The 25,844-nt window shown below is 31.1% G+C and overlaps 2 non-coding genes across 2 annotated transcripts; both read right to left on the minus strand.

Annotated features, from left to right (window-relative positions):
- Positions 1-365: 365 nt before the first annotated feature.
- LOC115447245 lies at positions 366-11,849 on the minus strand. The gene is made up of 2 exons (XR_005112720.1): positions 6,661-11,849; positions 366-6,543 (listed from the first exon to the last, which is right to left on the minus strand). It is a non-coding gene; the product is annotated as an uncharacterized LOC115447245 (transcript).
- Positions 11,850-16,660: 4,811 nt separating this feature from the next.
- On the minus strand, positions 16,661-25,455 carry LOC115447257. Its single transcript, XR_005112724.1, has 2 exons — positions 21,875-25,455; positions 16,661-21,093 (listed from the first exon to the last, which is right to left on the minus strand). It is a non-coding gene; the product is annotated as an uncharacterized LOC115447257 (transcript).
- Positions 25,456-25,844: the final 389 nt, after the last annotated feature.

Genomic DNA, 25,844 nt, shown 5'->3' on the forward strand with positions numbered 1-25,844 from the left:
TAATTGTAATCAATAGATTAAGGATTCCAAAAAAAACTAGTATGCAATGTTTTAATTTTTATAATATATAAATACATTTTAGTGTTTATCAAAAAGAAATTATGTAATCGCACTTAGCTCTTTTTTAAAACTAAATCTGCCGATATATCTGCCTTTTATATTAATTTGTTCAGATGTTATTCGGGTTAATTCATTTTTGTAAAATTAAACTTATATATATTTGCTATGAAGCGTTCGATTTGTTTATAAGAAAAAAATCCTTGTTTATTCGGCTTGAACTCGTCTATTGAAAAAATAAATACGTTTCTTTTTAATTGAGCTTTTTATTACACACCCTATTATAATAAATATTATTAAAAAACATATTGTACTATATTAATTTATTTTATCGTCTTATTTTGGTGCAGATTTAAATCTCGTGATGGGTGATAACCAAACTCTAGTAAACAGACCAACTAATAACAACTATACATCTGCCATAGTTGAAAAAACACCCATAAAATTTTTACTTATGTGGCCATTAGGTACACTTGGCATATTTCGGATATGTGGCCATTTTAATTTTAAATAGCACAAAGCCGATATAACTTTACTAAAAATGGAAAATTATGTAAGAAATAAGCCAAGTTTTATTTTACAGGTGTGTACAAAGTAAGACGTAAACCCTATAAACAATAAAAACGACGGAGTCAATAAGTTAATGCCACAAGCTGTTAGGGCTATTGTATTAACATGAAAGTAACCTTAATAAAAATATCTGACAGTAATAAAATTATAGTCTGTCGATGAAATGTGTTTAAATGCCAATTTTTTTTTTTTGAAAATTTTTAAAATTTGATACTGGCAACACTCTTATTCGTAGTTCTTGCAGGAGCATGTCGCCGCCATCACTGGTTTGTAGTTCAACTAAAAGATTTTGATACTGGCACTATTTTATATTTCTATAATACTGTATAGTTAATATGAATATATTCTTTACGTCTGTCTCGTGTCACCATAACCAAGATAAATAATCTTCAGATCAATTATTAAGATTTGTGGCATACACTTTTGACAGTGCTGCCAAATAGGTTTTAGAAAGTCCTTATTATTCTCCCATGTAAACACATAGCCAAACTAAAACGCATTTTACTAACAAGGATAAATGTGTCATTTTTGGTCAACAAATCAATTAACTATTAGCACTAACAATCATGATTTAACCTTCTTAACTCGAGCGTGGTCATGATCATGAACATTATAAATTTTAATTATAGCGTCATTCAATGTTGTCAGTTTGGCTTTACAACCTTTATCGCATTTATTGCACACCCAATGTATCTCTTGTCTTTGGTTGATGTGTTTCGAACGCTTCTTGAATCTATGCTCGCCAAGCATGATGATCGCGTTGCCTTGCCGCGACCAGCTGTACCGAGGTGTCGGTGACCCTGGAACAAACAACCTTCTTACTGGACTTGATCTGATGCTTTGGATCTACTCGGTTGAGTTTTGTTTGATTAAAGTACATTATAATTTAAGGGAAATGGGATAAATATTCGAACGCCATAGATGCATCCGCTATTTCTGAATGAAGAAAAAGAAAATGTTTCTGTCGAAACATCTGTTCATACTGTTATGATTTGTACATTTACCATACTGTTCATCACTAATAAGATTTGCACACTATAGATATAGTGTATGCATATTCCTAAACAACCAACTGTAATTTAAGAGGCCGAGCCGCCAAATTAGATGCGTTGTAATTTTGCTTTGCCAATTAAACATTTTAAATTATAGGTAGTTTTAATAAAACTTCTATGTTATTTATAATAAATGGTATAATAATGCAGTCTTTACAACATTTCAATTATACATATTTAAAAATATTACATAATCTATCGTAAAAATCTTAGTTGTATAATTAAATAAAACTCTTAAAAATATTTTATGTTTTTATTTATAATCATTTTCCATCGTTTATTTAAAATCGCAGGAAAATTATACAACCCAAATATCAATACAGAATTTATAGGGTTTTTCACGTACAAAAGTATAAATGTACTTAATATCATTTTTTTTTTTTACATTTCATTTCTTTAATATCGGCTTTATAATCTATCCTGCGAAATAGTCCCATAACGATAGACACAAACCCGTTTTCATAAACGATCCCAACCTCAATGTTCAATCCGATTCCGTGAATGAACCAATCAAAACAACTCATTAAAATTCAATAAAAAATAAAGAGCGATTTAAAAAAAGAAGGCCGCCTGTAAAAATATTATATTTTTTAAATTTATGTACAAAATTTCTTTGTTCGTGAGAATAAAATATAATTTATTTTCAATTTTATGGATATAAGAATTTGTTAATTTTCATCACTGACATTATAATAAATAACTTCATTTTACTGACATATATGTATATAAAATATACTTAAATTAATAATTTAAACAGTAACGGAAGTGTCACTTTATTTTATAATTGCCCAATTATATAAAATTTTACTTTATATTTCGCGTTTGATCTTAATGATCAATTTTACTATCTTAAACTAACTTATAATAAACGTGTTATATATATTCTTAATTACCTAGACAAGACATTGATAACAATATTATGCTTATCAATTGAGCACAGCATATTTTTTATATCTTAACCAGTTTTAAAATGAAGTTGACATTATAGCTTGCCATTAAAAAAACCATAAGGTTTCGTCTACAATGCTATGTTCTGCATCGGTTATCGAGCATCAGTCAACGCAACAACCAATTTAGGTGCGTCTTGCGTGTCCATAAGAAAAATAAAGTCGACCGTTGAAAGGCTATTAAGCAACATATTTTTGCCACCAACCACTCACTAAATATAAATATGTTTTAATCCTCAGAACAATAACAAGCATAGAAGTAGTACTACTATATTTGAGTGTAAACTGTCTTTAATAATATCAGCCCTGTATTATATATACTTGACCACTGCTGAGCACGGGCCTCCTCTACTACTGAGAGGGATTAGGCCTTAGTCCACCACGCTGGCCTAGTGCGGGTTGGTAGACTTCACACACCTTCGAAATTCCTATAGAGAACTTCTCAGATGTGCAGGTTTCCTCACGATGTTTTCCTTCACCGTAAAAGCCAACGATAGATTCACAAAGAATACACACATGATTTTAGAAAAGTCAGAGGTGTGTGCCCTAGGAATTCGAACCTGCGGACATTCGTCTCGGCAGTCCATTCCACACCCAACTAGGCTATCGCCGCTTAAACTGTCTGTGCAAACAAGAAATTTAATTGTGTTGCAATTCTTTGTGACACAAGTATAATTAAACTAAATCGTTTTTGCGCGTTGGCGAGTTGTAACATTTGACATTAATTTGCTTTTTAATTCGGCATCATAGATGTGACCGCGGTGGCCTGTATGCCGATCTTAGCAACATAATGTTTGTCTCGTTCTTTCAACGGCTTTGGCCTATTTGAAAAAAAGGATAAGTATATGCAAATAATTTACACTCCTTCTATGATTGTTATTGTTCTGAATTTTAATCACAGTGCTGTTTTCGTAAACTCTTAATAATTGACAGTGACAGCATTAAGTTTTAAATGTGTTTAGCGCTAAACATGTTTAGGAAGTCGTTGTGCAAGCAAGTTTACTTTCATACATATTTAAAATCGGACTTTTTTCTATGTTTTTTAACCTAATTAAATTTTTTCTAAAAAATGTCGCTTAGGCCATTAGCCTTTCAATTGTCGAAATAACAAGCTAAAATTCATGAGTATTAATGAAAATAAATGTACGTAACAAATAGATTTTAAGAAATGTTTTTACGATTCTTTCTTAACCGTTTTTTTTTTTCTTCATACATTCATAAGCTATATTATTTGTTAGAACGAATGTCTTGAGACAAACAAAAGAAAAGATTTATAAAAAAAATCGTAAAAATGTTTCGTAAAACTATTTCGTTACGTATATATATTATTTTGAGAAATACTCTTAGGACAATTAAAATATACTGAAGATATGTTAATCAAACCAATTATTCTACTAAGATAGATGTTCTATTTTCATAGATAGTCTAATTTGTATCCAAATATATAAAAATACGAATTTTAGAATACTCCTATAGTTGCAAGGTACAAATGGAATTTGTGTTTAGGATTCCATACAAAAAAAATTACAACAAAACTAAAACTTTTTTTTTACAATTCAAATAAAGAAAAAAAAAACTGTAAAAAAAGAAACACACCCATTCACGACTTTTATCCCCGAAGGGGTAGACAGAGGCGCAACTGGTGCACTAACTTTCCGCCGTTTATATTCCGCCACATATGATGGCTGAGCGTATTGTCATATCGGGCACAAATTCCAGACTCCGGACTGATTTTAAGAAGAAAAATTCAATATCACTGCCCGACACGGGGATCGAACCTGAGGCCTCAGCACTGCAGTCGTACCGTAATAAACCTTAGCCAATAGCAGTATACATAGACCACCTTCACAAATAATTATTTTGTTAAGGTCAAATTCGTCAAATGAATAAACTAATTTTTAAATGTGGGTAGACATTTTGTCATTTCCTTAATATTATAGCAGTCAACGCTTATCCAATTTCAAAGGCTTGTCTTTTGGGTCATAATTGGTTTAGAACTAAATCTTTCATAGAATATTTTATCATATACCAAATAAAGACAAAAGTGATTAGGTACAAAAACTTAGTGCGCGAGAACGCGCATTATGGCGTTTTTTTACAGCTATACTAACGGGTCGGTACCATCCGCACCAAGTTTGGCATCATGCCTACATTTAAACACTTGGTATACCTACAGTATCTGCACCAAGCTCTAGACTGAATGTTTATTTTGCACGCGCCTTTCTTCTTACAATAGTACACGACGTTTTTTTGCAGCCGAACTGAGCGTTTAAAAAACAGCTTGCAGGACTCGCACGTTCGTACACCGTAATGGATCCCCGATGTAATATCATCGCACACTGGACATGCCTCATAATCGCTTGATAGATGTTTTTCTGTAAACAAATTGAATTTTATAGCATTTTGTATGTATTTATCGTATATTGATAGTCTAAAACCTTTCTATGCCATAAAAGAAAAAGAAAAATTAAAAAAGAACTGCATTTGTAATAATACCTTTGGTATATTGTCAGTAACTAAGAATACAATAGAAATAATAAATATATTTAGTTTTTTTATAGAACATTGTAATTTATTTACAATTTGTGGATTTAAGTGCCCTTTAACCTTATTCATATGAAGAAATATTCGTTTCATACCTAAAATACATACAGGGTCATTTTGAGAATGCATTAACAACGGAAACCATAAATTTGTCTTCTGAAAACAACTTTACCACAAGTTATTCTAACCATAGATAACAAATAAAAAAGAGCACTAAGCTTCGAACAAAAAAAAATATATTCAGTAATTTTAATTGTACATGATTTATAACCACTACTGCTATACGAAGAGAATTCGTTGAAGCGGTAACTCATACTTTCAATCACAAATCTACTATATTTGCACTAAACTACAAATAATAAAAAATCTGTAAACAGAAACCACGGTTTTTTGCGAAAATAAACAATAAAGTTTTCTTATTATTATTCATGGAATCATCCATCGTTTTGACACAAAGGTAAAGACGAATATGTGGTTTCATCTAGCAACGCAATGTAAAAATGATCGTGTATGTAAAACACTGTTTGTACACACTATATTTACAAAATGATGATACAGATGGTCGGTTGCGTAGAACTGTTATTGCGATGTCACAACATTGAAATAAATAAACATCCATAAACACATTTTTTATTATTTGAAATATTTTAACTTTTTTCACATTTTCAAATACAACACTTGATTGTTAGTTTAAATTTGAGTTATATTAAATGCTATTACAACAACAAACGATAACACAATGATAGGTCTATAGGCGTTCTTTTTTATCATTTATACAAGTATATAATTGCACGTTTACACATTCAGCATACATTTTAGCTATTAATATATGCAGATCCAAGTAGTTTATAAATGCTCAATTCATAATTGCTCTTTTGAATCCATTTTATCCAATATTTTGTAAAAGAGTTCAAACAATTTATATAATTATTATTTTTTTAAATTTCCTATTATATTACTCGACATTGACGAAATCTCAGAAGAATAAAGACGAAATCACAAAAGATAGATGAACGGTAAAAGCCACAATATAAAAGAAGAAAAAGTATAATGTCACTGGAAGATTTCTTTATTTACTGAATTAAGATGCCAATTAATAAATTTACAAAGGCCTACAGTATTATATGCTTAGATACCAAATGAAAATGAGAAAAGAAGTTTTAAGTTAACTCAATTTAATACTAGGTTTTCCGTGAATCCACTCGCGTTGAAGTTCGTATAGTTTTGACTATATTTAGGTTTTTTTGTCGTGAGAATATATAATTATATTAAATGAGTGATTTACTCAATAATTAAGACATTAACAATGAAACAACTGATATTACTAAGAGGAGAGAAGAGACGAGCGACGATAGCCATTTTGAGTGATGAATCTGAAAATTGAGTTACAAATTATTCCACGGATGTCACCTCAATGTCTACCATCTCAAGCAGATCCATTTGAAGACGAACAAATTAATCTGATAGGGTTAAAAACGAATCATACATACTTAGCAAAACATGGCAAGTTCCTTGGCCTCACTGCTAATGAATTCTAGGTATATATCCTGAGATTCTTTAATTATTGTACTCACTGTTCCTTTCACAATCAATTTTGAATACTTCTTTGTCTGCTTTTCTTTAGATTTCTCTTTACCAATTTCAGTATATATGTCAAGTGTGTCAAGTTTCCACTGAAATTACTTACACAGGGACTTATTTATTGTTGGAATAGCTAGTTTCTTATCTTTTTTATTCAAAATTCTCAGTGTAAATGCAACATGCATGCAATAAAACATTTGTTGCAAGTAACTCGTTTCGTAAGTTCATAATGTCAGATGTTTAAAGCAAACCTCTCTTCAACAACGATATAAAGCCTTGAAAGATAAATTGCAATGCTTTATGCATGCATAAGTATTCCTTTCTTGAAGTCTTGGTTTCACGGAGAGCGACTGGAAACCATAAAAAGTTTGCAGAGGCGCTTAACACCTTCAGTCTTATATTTCTATAGAAATTGTATATTATTTCAATTATATCTTTTGTACTTTTGTTTTGTTTCTCGTTATTACTTTTTTTACAGCGCTAGGTTTACTCTTCAAAAAATCTTGGATAGCTTTCTTGCATTTCTCTCTAATTTTGTTGCTTGTTTTCGTCACTCTTATTTTCCTTTAAGTTTAAGAACATTAGAAATAGCTGTTTTTATTTAGTGTTTATATAGTCGTTTGTAGCTTATTTTTGTACTTTTTTCTCTTTGAGATTTGCTTTATTAAACTCCGTCTTTAATGAAGCAAAGTTTTTTTTTTCGCTGTTTCTTTTTTCATTTTCACATTTGGTAAAGTTTCTTCTTTGAAACTATTTGATGTATGGGTTTGGGTTAACGAAGTATAGTTATAATGTGGAGATTGAGTAGTTTCTATAAAAATGGCATTATTATTAGAGTATGTTTGTCTGTATAATTTTGTTTTCAGAAGGACTATTCGCCTCTCTATCCGAATTACAAGGCCGTCTTAAAAAAAAATTATTTGAGTATTTTCTTGACTGATTTTATAACTTTTCCTTTAGATATTTTTTGTTTTTATTTTCTTATTTAGTTAAACTGTTGTCTTGTGTTGTAGCGTTAGCTCTTTTTTTTTATTTCAGCTCTTTTAGCATTGGCTTGTCTCCATTTTGCTCGTAACACTTCTTTATCATCTTCTGTAAGAATTTCTTTTTTCTTTTTGATATTTTCTTTAACTTTTTTTAAATGTTTAACCCGGATTTCTTCATATTTGTCTGGTTTTTCTTTTTTTAGTCTTTCTCTGTACGCTTTTTGCCTTTCGGCATTTGTTTTTGGGAGCATTCCTAAAACAAAAATATTATGCTTTAGGCGGTAATATTCAGATAAGTAAATTTGAAAAAAAATGTATGGTGTTAAATATATTTTAAAAACAAGCTTTTCTTAAATATTATTTTGGAGTGTCTTTTTTGTTACAGTCAATTAACAGAGACGAGAATGCGGCTCGCCTCGATGTTAAGTATCTATGAATACCCACTAATAACACTGGCTACAATGTCCTTGAAACCGAAACAGTTCATGCACACTTGTGCTTGGGCGGTAAAAAAAGACATTGCGGTGATACATACCTACCCAGACTCCTCCTCGCATGCGAGATACCTAACCAGTAAAGTGAAAAAATATAATAAATACGTACAGACATAACTTGGGAGTAGAAATTAAACGTAACTAAAAAGTAAATGAATACGACTCGATATGTGTTTCGCATTAAAGTGATCTTTTATTATGAAACCCAATAGAAAAACGGCTTGTCACATAAACTGCATTTCATCAAGGTCTATATTACACAATAAAACAATATTTACGTAACACATCGTATTTTATGAAGTATAAACACAAGGTGGTAGGGTGTAGGCAATTTGATATTTGATTGAAAGGTAAATATTTTTAAAAAAACTTTCTTTCATTTTTTTCTTTGCCATGGGGCATTTGTTTAAATTTAAATCAAAACAAATGAATTTTTTTACTATTTCGAGGCACTTTTTTTTTACCAAAGATACATAATATATCTTGATACACACTCACAATATACTTACCGTTAAAATAAACCAACATATATAGACATCTATGCACATTGTACCGTTGTGTGTAAACATATTAAGAAATATTAATAATTATAATATAATAATTGATAACAAAGACATATTTTCGAAAAATAAAATGAATACATCTAAAAATAATAATGTCGCCTCATAGGCAGGACCTAATGAAAAAGTTAGGGACAATTCGCAAAATAATACATTTCTGGTTCCAGAATTTAGATTCCTGGGGCCGAAGATAAGTAGCTTGCTACCATTTTAAACATTATAATATACTAGCGTCATACTAATTAATAGAAACGTCATTCTAATACATTTATTTTGTTTTCTATTAGCGTGAATGATTTACAAAGGCGTCTTGTCTTCAGTCCCTTACCACACTAAAATAGTTAAGTCTTACAACAGAAACTAGGCACGTTCCAAATAATTCCCTCCGAAAAAAATAATATACATTAATATATTTCACCACGTAAATAATTAATTAACGAACCTATTATAAACTTATTTCAATAAACAAACCCCACAACCTTTGGATTGAAAGCAGAAATGGATCAATCCGAATACTTTTAAATGTTTGGAAGAATTTTGTTACCCGGATTGTCGCTGACATTGATCCAAATTTAGTATTCGCGATAATTTATTGAAATCAGTCGATTAATATAAAAATATTTAACGCCTATTAAAATTTTGAAACCGATATAAATTGAGCTAGGAAACTACTTTCTATACAGTTCTTTATTTATTATTTTCGTTCTAAAGGCACTATTCGAAATATAATGAGATTTCATAACCTTTATAAAATATGAAATCAATAAACTGTCAACCATCCATTGCTATACACTGTATTTTTTTAATCCTAACAATACAACTTTTTTATTTTATTACTTAATATAACATTAAATCTTTACCCTCCTATAGAGGAAGGCGGGTAAAGTTAAGCATATAGGTATAACAAACATAATTACGATTTATTAACACAAGGTATCGTGACAATCGATTTTTGCGAACATTCGGATGATTAAAAAAGTACACAACACTTAACTACTTTCTAAATACAAACGCAATTCCAAAATAAAAAAATACATTATAAGTTTTATTAAAAAGCTCACTCGCCCATTCAAATTATTTTTAAATTAGACAAAATGAATAACGTATTCAAAAATGCATCAATTATTTTGTGACCGATAACTCCAATACTATTTTTAAAAATTCACTTAATAATATCAGCCCTATAATCTATTCTGTCCTATTTCTGGGCTCAGGCCTCCTCTACTACTGAGAGGCATTAGGACTTATTCAACCACGCTGACCTAGTGAGGATTGGCAATTTTTATTTTATTCAATGTGTTTTCACGTAATCTAAAACATGACCTACATAGTCTCAAACAATTTTTAAGATTTTCTTGTGACAATCTTCAATATAATTGATATATTAACAATAAGTATTAATTATTCTCATTAAATCGGAAGACAAAATATATAGTCTAATTTGTATAGTAAACTTACTTTATTTTTTATATTTATTAAGTATATTAAAAATGTGTTATATTTTTACAATCCTATATTTTAAACATAATGGCAGTATATTTATAGTTTCCTTCACTCCTAATTCTATAATTAAAATGAAATTCAGTTCTTAACTTGGTAACTTTAACTTTGAAATAAAAAATATTTATGTTGGTAACGATATTAAAATGTAATTAGTTACTTGTACAATTAAAAAGGGATTTTCCCACACAATAACTATTAACTCCTTTATTAAGTCCCTTACTTAATACTAAGTACTTTCGACATTTTTTTATACAAAAACTTCGCAAAGACAAATTCAAAAAAACATCTACAACTATTAAGGCTTACGCAGTCACTTTGATATATATCTCAATTATTGTCATTATTTACGCTCGCGAAAATTTTCCTCCATCCTTAATTTATTTTTTAATTTTATTATTTGTTTAGGGTTTTTCTTAATACAGTTTAACATTTTAAATATAACTTCGCCCTTCCCCCACGCTCCCCGCGCTGTCGCACCAAACTAGGCAACATCCCAGCCTGTATACATTTCTCGAACCTGCACAACTGACACGCTGACCTGGTAGCAGGACTCAAAGCACAAGTGCCTTGCGAACTTGCGCATTTGAACTTTGGAGATTTCTTGAAGCTGATAGCTCTTTTGAAGAAGGATTTGCAGGACTCGCAAGTATGGATGCCGTAGTGGATGCCACTGGTGACGTCGTTGCAGATGGGACATGTTTTTCCTATCAACAAAAATCAGATGATTTAAAAAACAAAAGGTCATACAATAAAGAAAAATACAATATCTTATAAATAATAAATATGACCTATAGTTCCCTTAATATACTCATAAGTAAGTAGTACTTATAAGTAAGTTTTGTTGGCTTAGCTCCATCACCTATTATTGTACACTTTTCCTTTATGTTTTTTAATTACCATAAATGCGTTTTTTATACAATGTGTTATATTAAAATAATTTATCATAACACATTTATAATTTGTTGTTGCTATACATATAACTCATCCCGGCCATGATCCTAATATAAATAATAAGGTTTCCGATTCATTACCTCACTGAAAAACTTTTGTCAAACGAGGTATTTAAAATATCTTATTTAGTCAAATATAAAGCTTCTGATTGTATTATTCCTTATTCCAAAATGGGCGCAATACTTTTTTATAAGCATATTGTGAGAAGTAGACTGAGATTTGGTCGTGGGCTTTGCGTGACGTCAATTATAATTTTTGGTGGAAATTATAATATATAAAGCTACAATACTAGCAGAGCAGACAAAAGCAACTGATAGTGAATGACAGTCAACGCCTAGAACTCCGTACATACTTATGTTATAGACGAATCATGATTTGGAGACGAAGTCAATGTCATAAAAATATTAGTCAAATTATACATACTTCCATACTATAAACATATATCTGTCTATTCTTTTACTGTTAAATCACATTATCGAAGTTAATATTTGTTGTGGAGTATACTCGAACCCCAGGAAAAGACATAGGAGTTTTTTTTATGTTTGGCAAAAATCTATTTCCAAATTTCGAGCAAATCTAGCATAAAATAAAACGAACTTGGCATATTCATTCATATTTTATATTAATTAAGTACAATAAAATAACATTTATATATTACTTTATATTCATCAAAATAATTATATATTGATTGTGGTATGCATCAACTAAAAGACAAACTTTTGGAACAAGACAGTAATTTGTAACACTCGATATAATTACGAGTATAAATCCTTTATTTATTGATTTCGCTAATAGAAATCAAAAATGTATGGGAATAATATACCCTAGCGACAGGCTTTTATATCAGATAAATCGATGAGATAATAAGACAGTATCAATAAATAAATTTCACCCTTGAGTAGAATCTCAAGTAGACATACACAGACTTACTTATAAAAATTTCGCAAAGCTATCGTTAGTTAAAACACAAATTTACTCGATCAGCTGTAAATCAAAACTCGCCATCTTGCCTCTCAATTAGGTTTAAACTAGGAACGGATGATGTTTTTGACAGCTATTTAGCAATACTTAAGCACCTCTTAACGCTAATAAGTTTATAAGTAAGAATGTTATTATATTAAACTATTTAATAAACCAAGCTTAAGTTATCATTTAACAGCTAATTCTCAGCTGAGTCACCACTGTTAAACAAAACCCAGCTGTCAAAATCCGCTACGACTTAAGATACCATTTGAAATGTAGTTGATATTTGTTTATTAAACATCGATGAACTTAAGACGTTGACTTTAATTAGACAACATCTCAGCTAATTTCGCACTTTAGAGCGTGTATTAATAAGGTTATTTTTTCCGTACAAAACTAGTCTTAAACGTGATGTTAGGCTCTATGGTGGATGATTATGATTGGTGTTGCTATTGATAACGATTCCAGCACATTTGTGTACCACCGCCTTGCAGCCGAAGTAGCTTCGTCTACTACACTGCCACCGCTCTTTCAAGTTCCTGCAGTAATGTAACGAGTAATGGTATCCATCTACCACCATTATAGTCTTCTTGTTTCTTGATAGTGTGTAGTGACAGTCAACTGAAAAAAAACGTATTTATGCACTCATACTTATAGGGTTGTCGGACTTATGTAGGCAAATTGGCACTGTATACCAATGTAGTCAGGTTTTAATATCGGAATGGGAGGGTAGGGGAGGCTGGGGGGGTTTTAAAACAAAATCCAAAATCTGCATTGAATATTCATATTCATTTTAAAAAAGTCAGAAGGTTGTCAGTCTTAAAGAGTGTAAAACCAATTGTTACGTAAACAAACTGTATTTCGGAGGGGTAGGGGACCCCTAAACTCTGGATATGCACATGCTCTATACAGACTATGTAAGTTCACTCCTTTTTCCCCAGGAGTAATCAAATATATATCACACCCATATTTCACCACCTAAGTTACATTTTGCGAACTAAGTCTAATTGAATTCGCGGCTGAAGATTTTTTATTTAATGTGCTTTATGCAATGAGGCTTCACTATACTTTATGTTAAATTAATTGAAGCCTAAAGAAAATTTACCGACAAGAAATAAAAACTGGCTGTCGCCATAGTTATGCGAGCATGCTTAATTGCTTTTTGACGATTGAAGAAGCCCAAATTGTATAAGTTTAGTTTGTTTAAGTTTTACCATTTACGAAAGACAATTCTGGACACTGGGCTCATACACAACAGAACCCAATATCCCGATACGGTATTCGAACCTGGGACTTCAGCATGGCAATCGTATCGCAATACAACTGTGCCACCGAATCTATGTTTACTCCTTTAATATAATTAAATTAAGATATTAACAAAATTTCTATATTAACTAATGAATATGAAAACCATAAAATATTCGTACTGACTTTTGAATTGCTATTTTCCAGCCTAGCTTATCACATCCTCAGAATCATTTGCAAAATAAACCTTGGCTCACCTAAACCATATACGAAATAAATCTTAATATCTTTGCTTTTTCCTCCTTCTTACTAATTTTATAAATGATCACAAACGATATCCTAGGAAACATTCGGGCTATTTTTTATGCCGAAAATAACTTCCAACATATATAGCGGTTACTGGACTTTTCTTACAAAATACGACTTCCACGCAAGTGAAGATGAGAGCAAAATAAGGCAAGGGAATCTTGTAAGTAATTATAATATATTCCATCAATTTACAATTATAAATAGTAGATGCCAATCCTATGAGATCTAGGCTTCACATTAATGACTACTTCCTACTTGTTTATTGAAAAGTAAGGAGGTTCGAATAAATGATATGACACAGCCTTAATGATATAACATATACAAACGATTGTCGAAGCATCTATCTTAAAAAGGTTTAAGATAGATGATGAAGTACAAGGGTACTTCGAATAACATTATAAATGTAACATTGACCCAGGACGTTGATTTAGTCAAGGAAAAGTCAGAGGTGTGTGCCCATGGTTTTTTAAACCTGCAGACATTCGTCTCGGCCGTTTTTTCCACAACCAACTAGGCTATCGCTGCTCCAAAAACAAATGAGTTATTTTGATTGGTTCATTCTCGGAATCGAACTGAAGCTTGAGATTGGAAACGTTTATTGAAAACGGGTGTAAATGAGACTTCAATCACGTATTTTAAATTTAATAAGAATAACGTAAACGTGATGGCTTGGACAATCCCTTGTATGCGCAAAAACTAGTAAAGAAACATCACAAGACATCTAAGTAACTACTTAACACAACCAATCTTCATTGAATACTAACCAAATAACATTATTTAACAATAGACTACCGAACAGGAATAACGAACCAAACAATAAGTATTTTATAGATTATAACAAAAAGAACGAACAAATAACATTTATAGGTTACTTCGAAATATGACTGAAATGCATAGAAAACTTGTTTATCGAATATGGAATTAGAAATCGACATAGACAAAAAGGGTATTTTTCAAAAAAACATTCAGAAAGGATTTTTTTTTCTTGGGAATGTTAGTATTACTCAATAAAAAATATACGTTAAAATCATTCAATTATTTATCCAGTATTCATATTATATTCTTGTATGACAACCATACTGAGGACGCGGACATGTTTTCACAGCTTTTACTGTTTTAATTATTTTTTATTGTTTACTGATTTGAGTTCTGTAATCTGTATAAGGGTAGCTCATTGGAAACCAGCGCTGCAGTACTACATAGGTGGTACTGAGCTGAATGGGATACCTATTATTGATGCAGTAATTGCTTATGTTATGTAGGATTTTGTTTTTACTTTTGTTCCAACGATAAACTTATTTATTTTTTTAAGACATTGCACGCTAGTCTGTACACTCAGCCTTAAGAATTACTACAACCACCCACCACGTAACTGCAAACAAGGTTTCTATAAAAATCTTACCATGACGCAAATCTATATTTAAAGTTTCCTTAAACGGGGGATGGGCGGAATGCGACGCATACAATATTCATTATCCATCCTTCTATCCATCGTATCACATTTAGCCACGCTCTCTGATGAGGTTCTTACTAGCAGATAGCAGACACCACACAATCCTACTTCCAGGAAATGCTGCACAGCTGAATGTGGTCAGGTCTTTAACCTGCAGGCATTGGTCGATGGTTGATAGTAACTAACTAACACACTAATTTTAACTATTATGAAACACACAACGATGTGGAAACTTGCGAGGTATAGATATAACCTCTTCAGAGTCTTTAAAACCGCCTATTTCCTGTTTGAATCGTTGGTACTCCACAGCCTAGTTGAAAATTTTACTACGATTGACTAGCAAATCAGACGCGTCGTGGTTATGACAGCCTTTCACTTCAATGATCTTGCTTCCTAAGGTCTTAACGATGGCTTTACAGCATTTATAGGAGTGGGTCGAGCAAGTCCACCGCACGATGCCGTTCCGCATGGAATGTTTGCAAAAAGTATATTTATTGTGGACTATTAATGGTTTCCCTCGTAATGATGGGATGAAGTATGCTGTAATAAAATAAATTTGTTAGAAACTAGGTGTCAGATCGAGATCAAAAATGTATCGAAAGATTTTTGAAACGGTCAACCAAATGAAACTAACGGCCGTTTACAATGTACTATGCCAATCGCTATTTTGATCCATCGTGAAAAAGGACCAATTCGATTTATTTTTGGCATGCTTACTAATGATAATTTTGGGTGGTTAACTCTCGGGGTGGGATCAAGGATTAAAATTGAGATCATTTATGGAAAACAGTCGTAAAAAAACTACTGGTAGGTGAAGATGACGTAGGATAAGTAAGAATACAGCTTTTATATTTATATTTGTGAATCAGATTTTTAAATATTATGCTATGATAAACCTTAGAAACTAAGTTCACTGGACCACGTCGGCTTGTACAATCGCAAACAAGAACGATGCTACTTTCAATTTTATTTAATCTGTATGATGTCTAGGTTAGGCACCTACAATATAATCAATGAATAAATGCGTAGTTGGCACTTTTAAACGTCTGCATGACCGCGCAGAGTAATCTGTTTTCGAAATGGCTACGACTACTTCTTCGTGTATTAAAATCAAAAATTAAAAGTATTCATTAAATCATTTTCTTGTTGTACAAAACTAGAAGATTATTTGCAAAATTTTTCATTGCTCGATTGATTTCAAATACGTACTGCCATTAGGAACAGTCGAACGGCCCTTTTGAATAAAACGATTCCAACCTTAACCTGTGCGATCTCGGGCTCCACCAATCAATATGAGTCATTTATAAGCATGTCAAAAATGTATCTAATTGTTTTATTTATCACTAAATCCAATAAAGAATAGGATTGTCTATTAAAATGGCTATCTATAAGCCTCTAGATTCTAGTCTTGTTAAACGAAAACGATACTTAAAAGAAACAACATAAAGTAGTAAATTATATATTTGATACAAAATAGAGAGCATTGGAACACGAGTGATTTAATACTGAATATCTTGAGTGTGACACTACATTTGTACTAAAACTAGATAATATACGTGATAGGCAAGAATGTACAAGGAGATCACGTCATGATTATCACAACAGTAGCACCCATTATGTTTACTTTATATACATTATTTTTAGATGGGCCTTACTTTTGAAAATTTTACTTACAAAGTTACTTACGAACCCTTTAAAAATGCAAACTTCGTAATCTGGTTATTACAACACACGTACGTATCTATTTTTACAGCTTAAAATTTAGAAATGTTACTGTTATTAAATAAGTAAATTGTTCGTCAGTAAACACTGTAAGTAAAACTTGTAAATAAAATACCCACATATAACACGTGTTAAATTGAAGCGTCCAGGTCTAAACATCAGCAACACCACCCAGAAAACCGAATTACAAAATAGTAGGAGGCATCACTTAGCTACAATTGAATATACAACATATTATACATTCCCACATTAATATACGCGTAAATGAAGTACAGCGCAGCGCTGATTCTGTAGATATACTTATAAGAACAATACGCTGCGACATACCCCTAAATTACAGATTTTAAAATTAATTTTAATCAATGGCTCCCAAGTAAAGTATCGTATCTGGAAAAATTGCGACATTCACATTTTAGCATTTCGCTGTCTAGGTACTGTTTACTACCAAACCCAATTAATTCAAAAGTTAATAAACAAAAAACACTTCATCAGCAATCATTTACTAACTTTTTTTAATGGGTTTTGGTAGTAAAAGTACATAACGAAACGTTAAAAAAGTGAATATCGCTATGTTTTCAGGTATGATAATTTACTTAGGAGCCATTGAATTTTCTGTATTCGCCATACGCTTAAAAGCTAGCAATCTCTTAAAATATATTTTGTATCACGTTTCTGAAAATTTTGCAATAGCATCTGATGACACATAGTAAAAATTAAAGAGGCAAGCTCAGCGCAAATGTGGAATTACCAAGCAAATTCAGGCAAGTTTATCGAAAGAATTAGCCTCTGTCGTCAGCCTACATAATAATGTTGACTTGCAGGAATAGTGTTGAATAAATCCTATATTACATAAAAAAACATATAAATCAAAGTACATCATTCAGATTAACTGTTTAAAAATATACAATATTTTATGGCAGAATTTGCTAGTTTTTATCTAGGAGCGGAAACTCACTAATGACAATTGCTATATAATCAATGTTTGTCAATAAACATGGCAAACGATAATTGATATTTTATACATCTTATTTTTTAAAAATGACGGATTAACACCTATTTTTCAACGGGTCTTTTTTTCTGGCACAAGGTTCAAATGGCTTTGTTTACGCATTAAAGATCGTTGATGCTAACATGATGGTAAAGTTCATGAATGGAACTCGAATAGAAATACCATGCAGAGACATGCATTACATTCTATATGACGTTTGTTGTCATAAGAAATTAACTAATTTGTGCGATAGATTAATCAGTGCGTTAAACTCTATGAGCCTGTTTCACAAATTCCAAGTAAATTTTGTATGACAGTATTCGTATTAAACGGCTAAGGTAGATAATACCCCTTATTACTATTTGTTTGCGAGCAGAGTGAGACTTTTGTATTTGGTCGGCTTATACATTTATGTGACGCATAGTACTCAGAATTTGTGAAACAGGTACTGAAACATTTATGCTGCAATCCATGGAATAGTGAGCGACTTATTTGCTTGGAAATGAGATCGGTCCATTATCGACACCAAAGTTTAAAATTTACATAAAATTTCACGGCACACCAAGAACCGCTTGGTCTAACCGTACCACTTTTGGAGCAAAGGTCTTCGTATTTCTTACACGACTAAAGCGTACAAAGACGTAGGTGAGGCTTAATAATAAATATTAATATTTTTTACACACCTCCATAGCTTCGTACGTGGCTCTGTATGTTGTGATAAAAAAATGAAAAAAAAATTATCTGAATTGCCTTGCTCTACGCTGTGTATGAAACTGCGTAGCCCGCACATCGAGGCTACCGACTCCAAGGGCTATCTATAAGTTGTAAGTTTTGTTTCTTCGACGATATTTTTCTATTAAACTCGACTCGTCCTTAATATTGAAGCAATACTCGTGTTTCCTATTCCAAGAAAGCAGCAATTTGCGTTAAGTTTAATTTCAAATTAACAACACAACTTTGCGCAACGGTATATTAAGTACATAGGATAACTTATTATATAACTGAATATCTATACCTATCTCTAAAGAAAATGAATACGAGATCAATAAATAGAAAAATTATAAATATCCTAGTCTATAAGCAAGTCAATATGGCAAATAAGAGAGGAGTTTGACTAAAAGTACTAAAAAAATGCCTCAGGTGCAAATTTACAACATGAAATGTAAATGCCATCCAAAATAGGGTGTATTATAGTAGTGGTAAATACTAAAAAATAATTTATCGAAACTAATCGACCAGTTGTCGTCAAGTTATTGACTTCTACACCTTATACACGAAAGAAATAAAATCTTAATTGTTTATCTAAATATGTCTTTTTTTAATAATGGCCGATAAAAAAGCAATGGGTCACCTTATTTTGATGTCAACCGCCCATTTATAAACTTCTACAGTGAGTGGGATAGCTAGGGTAGGGCTTTTATCGCCCTCATCGGTGAGGATCGCGACGCGTTCCTCTATTTATGTAAGATTATATACATATTTTTATATCTTCTTTCCTGCCAGCCCGAGCTGGCTTCTATATTAACTTTATAGTCTTTCATCTATTTTGTCCAATATAAAATGTCTTAAGTTATATGTATAAGTGACTTTATTTCAATAATAATTAAATATTCTCATGTACCTTGACCCATCATAAGTGCAACTATGTTCGCCTACGTGATGAATAAAGCATTTTAATTTATATTATTTTTATTTTACCAGAAAATTACGAATTTGTTGCGGCCTTTAAAAAGGAATAAGAATTAAGGAAGGTAAGAGGGAGTTTACGAAAACACTCATCACGCCTTTATCCCAGAAGGGGTAGGCAGTGCAACCAGGGCATACAATTTTCGTCATGTGCGTTCCCTTCCATGAGGGGATCCCCATCGAACGGAATGATTAGGCTACCGAAAATATTATACAGTAATTACATAAGTGACTCAGTTTAGTAGCCACAGAATACATAAACCCGCTTCGGCAAATACACAGCATAATGTCAAACAAAAAACTCCGTAGGCGGATGATTATGAAGATTCTTCGCGTACATTAATCTATTGCTCTCTGTATAGACCTTCGCGGGGCAGCCGTAGCTGTTGTGGGTGTAGCAGGACCAATAGCAAAGAGCGCCATCGCTCACTTCACTCGTGAACGTGAAGTCTCCAAGCTTCATCAGTCTATCACCACCTCGCGATGTCATGAACTTCACTGAAATGTAAAGTCGGCATGAGGATTTTATATAAAAAAAATAAAAGTACAAAATATTGTTCATAATATAACCATCAGTTATTTCACTATTGCAATCACCACTTCTAAACTGAATTCTATGTAATAATATTGTCAATATTATAAAAAATATTACCATAAATTGAATTGAAGTCATAAACATCTGTTTACCATCTGAACCCATAGTAAGATACCTTTATGTAGAAAAAAAAAATTGTGCATCATTTACCATATACTACAAGACAACTCAACAAGGGATGAGGGTTAGTCAATCTTCATTTCAATTAAAAAATATAACTGTGTGATACCTTTGGGTTTATAAAAAAACGATGGAGATAATTAAAACAAATTGCAACATGGTATAAAGTTTAATTCATTTATTGGCAACATTTAAGATTTTATATAGAAGACCAATATAGCCTCCATTTAATAAAATTGCCTAAAGAATGTATAATAAACTAGGAAATATTTTATCAACAGGCACCTTATAACATCAAATTAATTGAATGGGTAATTCTTACAATTAATCCATGTGTTTCTTACATACAATACAACATGACAAATATATTTTAATAACTTCCTTAGTTACATTACAATATTTAGCTTTAACTTGAACAGCCATAATATCTTTGTCAGCATGATTATTAAGCAAATGGACGGTGTGTAAGCCACTGAATAATTCTTCTATAGGCAGATACATTTTAAGGCACTGGTTCCCTTCATCTTTCGGCTGAATCAATCTCTCTCTTCCACTTATATTTAAAACATCAAAATTTCCTAAGAGTCTGTAATCGTCAAAGTCCTTGTTTCGTCTCTGTTTTGTAGATTTCACTTCTTCTATTAGCTCTTGGTACCTCACCGTATTCATGAGGTAACCCTGGTTACTCTTTTTATGGCTTAGAAGTTGACTCATTTTCTGATTAAACTCTGATTCCATTTTTAGAACATTATTGTAATCATGTGAACCTGGAAATGAAACACCCAACTTCATTTGCAATATATGTTTCGAAAATTAAATATAAAAATTATTTCATATAGAAGTTAGAATTAAATAAAGCAAAGCCTCAAATATCTAAATTAATTTGGGGATATGGGTGTCCAGAGCGCTAATTTACTCAGATAATCTGTATACTTTTATGTATACACCAAAATGCCAATTATGGTATGAATCTCCTTTATCAGAGTGTTAAGTAGGAAATTAAGTACAGATATGTAGAGAAAACAAAACATGTTGTTTAATTAATATTTTATATACAGATGTTCTTAATTTTTATCTGTTGAAGTGAGCCTAGGTACTCGGTCATACAGTCATTTGGATTATCCATGTTCAGATAATCTTTAGTGTATATTTTTTTTAATTTTAACCTTTTTACTAGTACAATAAAGTGTACTTTACTGTACTAACAAAGTTGTTAAAAAACTTCATATTAAATCATAAAGATAAAATAATAGCATAAAGGCTAAAATAATCAATTTTTTGTGAAATTATTTTAAGTAATTCTTATAACTTTCAAATACAATTCTTCCCCTTTCAACATTTTCGAGTGTAATTTTTTTTTACGTGCACGAATAAGTGACTTCCTTGTGATGATAAGTGAAGTAGGACCCTGAGAGAACATTGGTAATGAAAGATGATCAGTCGACTCGATCATACTGGCCTGTATGAACCATATACACATTACTGAATACTAATAACAACTATATTTTAATTATGTTTTAGTAAAGGTAAAATATTTTTTCAACTTACCGACATGGCCCATCGCTATTGTAATGTAAATGAGGCAAATAAAAATTAGTCAATGAACATTCTCGAATTTGTGATACTTATTTTATTTATCAGTATAAATTATCAACATAATTTATCTCTTGCAGTGATTCAAGTTTAAACATAGTACAACATAAATATAACATGAATTGTTAATATGACAAGAAGAAGTAGTACCTAGTTATTAAATAGATTTTTATACAATACAAGTTTATTCTAACACAAACACCATGAATAAAATTTTCATGATATGTTAAATTACTAATTTTATCAGAATCTATAGTTTTTTCTTTTTTACCGTAATGAAATAAAATTTTGAGTTTAAAACAACTGAACAAAATACGTGTGTCCTTATAGACATACATTTTCATGTAACTACCGTAACGTGACAAAATAAACGTATTTAAATACGGCAATATCGTTAACCTTATATTTACAAGTTTTGATTATACTATAGTTTAAACATAAATATCTTATTTCCATATATTAAAAACAATTTACACTGTTATGTATTTCATTCACATATTTGGATAAAGTAAAGTATTAGAAAGTTATTTAGGGCAAATTTAAAGTACATAACACTTCTTAACACTTTGAGGTTATGTTTGGAACATTGATACTTTTCATAATATTTTCACTTGCACTCACAAATATTATTTTGCAAAGTAACTATAGCACTCGGAGTCTATTTTATGTTACTGTTTAAAAATGTTTTTCTTACATTGTTTTTATTTTTACACCAATTCAACGATCAGCTGTCAGAGAATTGTCATTGATAGTGCGTTCAGAAATGTGTCCTCCAAGGGTCGCCATAGAGATATGTATTTTTCCATATTCATTGCGGTTAATTGTTTATATATAATGTAAAATATGTGTTTATTTTATAACCTTAGTTATATCTCAACCTATTATATACATTTTGACATTCTTTAAAAATACTTTAAATATATTTATAGTGATAAGTGAGTTCTATCAAATTTTGTATGTTTTTAATAATAAAATATTACACAAAATCTTTGGAATACTATCCTACACTTATTGGTTTTGAACATGTGTTTAAGAATTATTTGCATTCTCTGGTCAAAATAAGAAACACAAGGGGTACGGTCTCTAAAAATGACATAATAGTATTGAGTAGATAAGTACTTACTAAATATTGTTTATACATTAATATTTTTACAACTTCTTTAATTTACTATAATTTTAATATTCATAAGACATTTTTATCTTTGTTAGGTAGGCAATAAAAATCTGAAGAAATACCGATTTTTATATTCATTAGTCTTCATGTATTCGCTGCATTTTGCTCATTAAAAATATGCAAAATATTGCGCTGTAAAAAATTTAAATATCTACCTACATAAAAAAGTATGTTTCATAAATCAATATTTAATTTATAAACCCTAACGTCCACACGCTTTCTGAAATGATCTGTATTATTGCTTACGTCCTATAGCATATCGGCACCACCTTTACACATAATCAAAATAAGGTAAAATTGAGTATTTACATAATATTTAGAACCGATCTTATATCTAAGATGATTTCGAATATTGGGAACATAAAGTTATTACTTCAAATCAAAAGCAATTTAACGTGACGTGAATAAAAAAAATTCAAACCGATCAAGTATAATAAATTCGCAGATTTTTTGCGTCTGTGCTTACAATAAATATTTTGAAAAATTAAAACCTGGAAGACGAGAATAATAAATAATACTTAATAAGATTATTGCAGCCAATCGACAACTCAACACAAAACAAATAAACTACTTATATTATTTTATTAACAAAAAAAAACTCATAGTTTTTACTAAAACTTACAGGGTCTTACTTGATGACAAAGTGCATTGCCTTGTATTTAGTTAGCAACATCTACCTACTGGACATTGGCAACTTTTTTCCTCCTAATTTAAGGAGTTTGTAGTACGCTTGCGACTGTGTCGCTCTATACCTACGTGTCGTGTTTTGATTCGTGCCTTTTCATTTCATAAGGCCCCTACACAACAAAAACGGCACACCAACCGTATTTAAAAAGCTATGCATTCGAAAAATATAATACATATAAAAAAGACATGTTTACTTTGGATGTAATTTTTTTTTATAATGTAATTTACCTATGTCATAAATTAATTTAATAATGAAAATGACACTACAATTGTGGATTCCGTGGATCTCCTTTTAAGGTACACATCATTTAAATTTGCAACCATCGCTATTAGATGAACAATTTAATAAGGAATATTTTTGTATGGTCAAATTTTCAAAAAGGGTTATAAATGTTTTTTTAAAGAAATTATTCATAATCTTAACACATTCCCGCCCATAATTCGTGCGCCTTAAATTAATGGAACCAATACTCAAGGCCGTATTTCAGGGAGAGACCTTATGTACTTGCAGGTATTGTGCCACGTTCCTCAACACGCATCAAAGTTAGTAAACACGGGGCTCTAAAAAAACTTTTTCTTATTGAGGCAATCGACTAATTTGGTCACGTGATGGTAACTTAAACCTTAACATATCTACCGTCAGCAGTCCTAAAGTAAGTGGGCGGCTCGTGGTTATGCATCAGCATTTGAAAGATCAGCTCCCCAGCATCATTGAACCTGATCTTGGCTGGACATTTGGATGAGAACTTTCTGCTGCAGTTCCAATACCTCTTGTCGCAAGTCGTCTGAGCGAAGGTGTAGTTGTTGATCAGCATCAATGGTTTCTTACGCCTGCCTACTTGTATCAGCTTGTAATATGAACCTAAAAGTGAAACAGTTCTGTAGTTTGTGTAGACTGGATATATCACTTGAAGTTAAGTCAATAAAACACGTCTTTTGACCTTGTATTATTTATTACTATTTTTCAACTTGAACTTTACTTATACGAAGTTCTTGATTGCCTGACGGAGTAACGCGTAGTTCATTCACGTGGTGGTCAATTTATAAGGCTGATACTTTAGCATATTTTACTAATAAACACAATATTTTAATAACTAAAATATAGTATAGAATACGACTTAGAATAATTTATTGAAATTAACCTTTAGACAATATTGTGTCATTCATTTGAATAACTAAATAAAAAACATTAAAAATATGTAAATTTCATAATACTTCAAAGATTTAAAATAGGTTTACTGTAGTACAAAACCTGATAAAACATTACTCAAAAATGTTTAGTAAATATTAAGAATAATTAATATGAGATAGAAAAAGTATTCAAAGCTAATATGAAAATAAACAACACTAGCAACAGATCTTGATTATTAAAATCTATAACCACAGTTACTAAGTTTATGGGAACGCCAAAGAAATAGGCTTCCATATATAAAGGAAATGCACCGGAAAACTCTCTAACACATGTCACCGAGTTGGTAGTTTTTCGCCACGATTCGTTAATAACTTAGATGTTGTAGACAATAAAAAATGATGAACACATTAAAATTATTTTATGAAATCTGGAATAGCTCCAAACTTTGAGATAAATTAAATATTAAAAAATTTCAGTTTATGTTTTCAAATTAAACATCACCAGTTTTCATAAAATAGATAGTTTACGCATGTTTAATTTGAAAATAAGCCTTATCTTATTTATTCCGACATGACGGTATTTTTACAAAACCCGTATTCGTTTTCACGTACGATGGAGGATCATGATTATGTTCTAGATTATAATTAACTATTTCATTAGACGAAGTGAAGGTCAACCTTGCGCTGCATCTCCTCGACAAACGACTGGAACAATACCATACGTGGGACATCTTCGTGAATTTAGAAAATGTGTACTTGTTCACCATTATCAGATGCCCCCCTCTGAATGTAGGTATAATCGCAAAGTTTAGAATATCTGGAAAGGTACAAAATGTAATAATGATGATGAATTAAATGGAATGACGGAATATCATAGGGCTTACAGTAAATACCTATTGTAACTTTCTATAGATAGATATATTATCAATTTAT

The sequence above is a fragment of the Manduca sexta genome, chromosome 21, assembly GCF_014839805.1.
Source record: "Manduca sexta isolate Smith_Timp_Sample1 chromosome 21, JHU_Msex_v1.0, whole genome shotgun sequence".
In the NCBI taxonomy this organism is placed as follows: Eukaryota; Metazoa; Arthropoda; class Insecta; order Lepidoptera; family Sphingidae; genus Manduca; species Manduca sexta.